Below are 6,000 nucleotides of genomic sequence, written 5' to 3' on the forward strand. Positions count from 1 at the left end.
AAGTCTCCAGATCCAGTCTGACGCCTGGGGAAATTCAAAAGGTAAGCAATCTGCTTCTAGAATATGTCTCTATCAGATATATCGTTACCGAAGGTAATTAACTTGTACTTTGTGCCGAGAAATCAGTTGAGAAAACGTAATACATACCAAAAACGTTTGTCCGATTGTAAACAGCCTGATGGGTCATTTGTGACTGGAAAAATGCTTTGAACATCTGGCCCCAAGTCTAAAGTTCTTTGGACAATGGACAGTGGAAAAAGCTAATCAATATAAAAGGTAGGTTTCAGAACTTTGAAGAATTTGTTTAATTGGTCCTCAGATACGAATACAAATTTAGACCAGGGCTCGTGAGCAGGAGGGAGGACATGACTTCTTTGTAGAGACTGATGTGGACTTGGGTAATGGATACTTTAATATGTGTCACTTTGTTGAGTAAAAAGTCCTGAACTTTTGCCTTCCTGTTTCCTACTGCTCATGAGGCCTGTCTTATTGTCACAGCCCACCAAGTAATCCCTATATTAATCTTGTTAATGAACGTATACCAAATTGTGATCTTCTGTACTTTGTTGATAGGTCATTGATCACTAATGATAAAAGGCCACTGGTTTCAGGCTTTACTATTTGTACCCTACATGGTGCTGAAACTCAGTGGTTACTGAATGTGCATTCTGCCACAGTAGCTCTACTGATTGCTTTTACATATGCTTGTTTTCTAGCTTCTCAGATGACTGTAACTATATTGATCTAAAACGTGCCTTCGGGGTCACCCACAACTTCAGGCTTATTTGGATGTAGCTTGGGGTTTCCTCACCTCTACTTGAGCACATATCAAAAAGGGTTCCTTTATAAACGGTCAGCTCAATGCTCTTCAACATCCTTGAAACAGTGCTGTTGGTAAATTTGCTGCTCATCAGTCTATGCAAGAAGAGGGAGCACATTTACTAAACCTAGCTGCACTGCACTAGGTGGAGAAAGCAGCACAGAGACTAAATATGGGCTGCTGCTGTCTTCTCTGGTGTTGGGGCACAAGTGCCCCTTGATGTCTAGAATATGTTTTGTCCTGCAAAATTACTCTTCTTATACAAAATCCTATGTTTAGACACTTTTATTAACATTTCACATATTGGATGTGTGTTGTATAGTGCAGCACACATTCAATGAGTGAAAACTATGGCGAAATAAATATATTTCTCCTACTTCACATTAACGTCTGCTCCAAGTAAGTGCTATTTATTATGCAAATCTAGGACTGACAGTCTTTGTAGATCTGGCTTTGCATTTAAAGCCATGGGTGGTACCAAGTACCACCCATGGGACACTACTTTGACTGTAAATAGCGCAAATTATTTGTGTTTGGAAAAACAAATTTTATGGATACTTCTAACAACAAATTCCTCGCCTTTAGAGCATCCCCAAGTGCTAGCCTGGGTCTAGAAGATTTAAATAGAATTGTTCCCGATTGTTCCCATGCACTGGTGTTGACTTTGTATCACCCCTGAAATGGCGATGGAATCATATATAAGCACTACCCGACACGTTGACGACGGGCCCTTTCTTTCCGTGCCTCTGTACGAGGATATGAAACACGCTACCTACTTTTTCCTTGTGAGTTGACAAGTTTTTTTTTTCTAAAATTTAACTTTTTTACAGTATGGGAGGAAACTATGGCCCTCATTACAACCGTGGCGGTAAATCCCACTTTCCGCCGTGCAGAAAGCTGCCAACATACCGCTGCGACTGCAGAATTCCGCTACAGGTATTACGACCCACAGCTCGGAATCCGCCACAATACAGACACACACACAAGTCCGCCACACCAAAGGTCAGTGATAAACTGGCGATACCAAAACCGACACCATCACGCCAACAGGAATACGCCCACAGTATCATGACCCACGAATCAACGTGGCGGTCATTCAACCGCGGTAATCCATTATACACTGCCGTGCTCAAAATACACACACACTTACAAAACATAACCACATTGGACAATTTGAAATACACACACCTGATACACATACACACATCACACCCACACACCCAATTCAATATAAAGCACACACCCACATCACCCACAAACCCTTACAACCAGAAGTTTGAAAGAAGGCCAGAGAGAGAGACTACCTAAAACAACACCAGCATCCACAGACACACAAAACCATCACTCAAACAACATCCACGCACCTCAGACATCACACACTAACACATCCCTTCACACATCACAACAGACACCACCTCACACATCACCCACACCACATCATGGCACCTCAAAGACACCCCAGGTTCTCTGAGGAGGAGCTCAGGGTCATGGTGGAGGAAATCGTCCGGGTAGAGCCACAGCTATTCGGATCACAGGTGCAGCAGACATCCATTGCAAGGAAGATGGAGCTATGGCGTAGAATTGTCGACAGGGTTAACGCAGTGGGACAGCATCCAAGAACACAGGATGACATCAGGAAGAGGTGGAACGACCTACGGGGGAAGGTGCGTTCTGTGGTATCCAGACACCAGATTGCTGTACAGAGGACTGGCGGTGGACCCCCACCTCCTCCCCCACAACTAACAACATGGGAGGAGCAAGTCTTGGCAATAGTGCATCCTGAGGGCCTCGCAGGAGTAGCAGGAGGACTGGACTCTGGTAAGACATATCTTTACTACTTTATCCCCCACAACCCACCTGCATGCCATCACATACTGCCACCCTTACCCTCACACCCATCATCCCAACAACTTACAGATACCCCACTAACACAACCCACACATCCCAAAACCAAGTCCTGCATGTAACACCAATACATGGACACCCATCACCAAAACATGTCCAGTACAGACACTCACTCATGCCCCAAAATCATCAGTCACTCAAGGACCAAGCCAATAATGCAAGCACAGGAGTAGAGGGTCACTCACCCATTGCACAAGATGGCACACACAGATACAATAACTATGCATTTATACCCCAACAGGACCCATACCCAACGTCACCGGACAGGAGGTGCCAGACATATCCAGTCCCCCCACGGAAGAGAACCACAGTGATGACTGCAGCTCTGCACGCCTGGATCAAGATGCCCAGCCCGGCCCATCAGGGACTTCGGGACAGTCAGTTCCCCCTGACACAGTCTCAAACAACCACAGAGCCTCCCCCATCAGGAAACACAAGCACAGCACCCAGCCAGCGGGCCCATCCCTCTGTCCCCAGGACAAGTCAATCAGCAGTGTGTCCACCACTACAGGGAACCCAGGCAACCCCACTAGAACAGGACGATCAAGGACATGGGGACAGTGGGCACACGGTTCAGGGGACAGAGGCACAGGATAACAGGGAAGCTGGGAGGACTGCTGTGAGACAGGGGGAGGACAAGCCCAGTGAACACACTCTCCACAAGGCACTCTCCAACATCATGGGAGCTTACCACCATTCCCAGGAGACCATGGGCCTGGTACTGGCCAAGTTTCAGGAGACCCAGCGGCTGCAGGAGGAACACTACCTGGGGATCAGGGAGGACTTGAAGTCCATCAACACCACCCTGGTCACCATTGCAGGGGTGCTGGCAGAACTTCTCAACACTAGGAGGGACACAGTGGCATACCAACAGCCCCTGACACTAGCCTGGACGATGAACAGCCCTCCACCTCCGCCGGCGCTAGTGGACAGGAAGCACCGCCACAGGAACATCAGGACACCAGCACCCCACCCCCTGCAGAGTGAGAACCACCCCGCAAACGGTCCCTGAGATCCAGGAACAAGACAGAGAACATTGCCAAGACCCCCGCCAGGAAATAAGACCCCACTGAATGTCACCCTTCTTTTCCACTATGTCACCCTGTCCATCCTTAAACTGCCATTGCTCCACTTTCTATGCCCCTTTGGACAATGCACCTGTGAAACAAATAGACTGGACTTTGCCATGGACATACCTCCACCATCACCCCAGCCCATTTTACAACCCCCTCCACTTATTTGCACAGGAATAAACACACTTCAATCACAAAACAATCTGGAGTCAGTCTGTGCTTTCACAAATGTGTAATTCAAATATCTATGGAATATAGCAATGTCAATTTACTTGTTCACACACCAATGTAACACAGCTGTAGGCCAGGAGTAAACATAGCAGAGGGCACAAAGTAGGACCCAGATCTGTGAAATGGAAAGTCAAAGTGACAAGTCAGAGTCCATACACTGAGTGAAAATGACAGACTTATGCTAACTCCAACAATAGTATGAGATGTGGGAAGCAGTGACATCTTACCTGTGTCTCACTGGACGTATTGCATGATAATGTTGTTTCGGTTGTCGATTTCCTCTTCTTCTGCCTCCTCTTCTTCACTGTCCACAGGCTCCACAGCTGCCACAAGACCACCATCTGGCCCATCCTCCTGCAGAAAAGGCACCTGGCGTCACAAAGCCAGGTTGTGCAGCATACAGCAGGCCACGATTATCTGGCACAACTTCTTCGGTGAGTAGTATAGGGAACCACCTGTCAGATGGAGGCACCGGAATCTGGCCTTCAGGAGGCCGAAGGTGCGTTCTACTATCCACCTAGTTCGCCCATGTGCCTCATTGTAGCGTTCCTCTGCCCTTGTCCTGGGATTCCTCACTGGGGTCAGTAGCCATGACAGGTTGGGGTAACCAGAGTCACCTGTAAATGTCGAGGGACAACTGTTAGACACACACTAACCCTTAGGGCCAACCCCATACCCAGACACCTATGTCAACTGTATTGGGACTTTGGCCTCACCTATTAGCCACACACAGTGCCTCAGGAGTTGCCCCATCACATAAGGGATGCTGCTATTTCTCAAAATGTAAGCGTCATGCACAGAGCCTGGATACTTGCCATTTACATGGGAGATGTACTGGTCTGCCAAACACACCATCTGCACATTCATCGAATGGTAGCTTTTCCGGTTTCTGTACACCTATTCATTCCTGTGGGGGGGGGGGTGGGGACAAATGCCACATTGCCACATGTGTATCATCAATGGCACCAATGATGCTGGGGATATGTCCCAGGGCATAGAAGTCACCTTTCACTGTGGGCAAATCCTCCACCTGAGGGAAAACAATGTAGCTGCGCATGTGTTTCAGCAGGGCAGAAAACACTCTGGACAACACGTTAGAGAACATTGGCTGGGACATCCCAGATGCCATGGCCACTGTTGTTTGAAAAGACCCAATGGCCAGGAAATGGAGTACAGACATGTCTTATCCAGGTGACTGGTTGACACCTGTTCGGTATAAGTCAATAAGGACGCTCAATGAAGGACCACACGCCAATTATAAATACAATTTAGCTTTACTAGAATTGCAGGTAAAATGTAGGCATTTAGCACATTAACAATAGTAGAATAAGAATAGCAATGAAAAACATCTATTTATTTATATATATAAGTACACTACAAGGCGCATCTATGTATATATATGTATATATATATATAAGCAAAGAGTTCACTGACAGATATAAGTTTTGATTAACTGTATACTAAAATGCAACACACTACGATATTCAGGAAGCAGAATATGAATGAGTTGAATACTTCAGATAAGCTTTGATTTACTGCACACCAAAATGCATGTTTCAATTACTGCAGCAGGCTCTCACTACGATGTTCAGGAGGCAAAATATAAACGAACTGAATATTTCAGATAAGCTTTGATTTACTGCACACCAAAATGCATGTTTCAGTTATTGTAGCAGTTCACACTAAGAGGTTTAGAAAGCAAAATATAAACGAGCTGAATACTTCAGGTTATAAACACAGTGCAAGCATAAATAATCAGTCATAATAATAGAACAGAGAAACAAAGGCCTTTCATCCCTGTGTGGAAACTTAACTTAGTCCACATGCTGGGAAGCCCTCTACTGCCTGCTTGGACCTCCTTCCCCCTCAAGCACCACGAGCAAACAGGGAGGCAGCGCTGGGCCATGGCAGCTTCCACAGTTCCATCTGCAAGCTTCCAAATCCCTTACCGACACTTCAGTGCTTAAATAA

Source organism: Pleurodeles waltl, chromosome 10 (assembly GCF_031143425.1).
Source record: "Pleurodeles waltl isolate 20211129_DDA chromosome 10, aPleWal1.hap1.20221129, whole genome shotgun sequence".
Lineage (NCBI taxonomy): Eukaryota > Metazoa > Chordata > Amphibia > Caudata > Salamandridae > Pleurodeles > Pleurodeles waltl.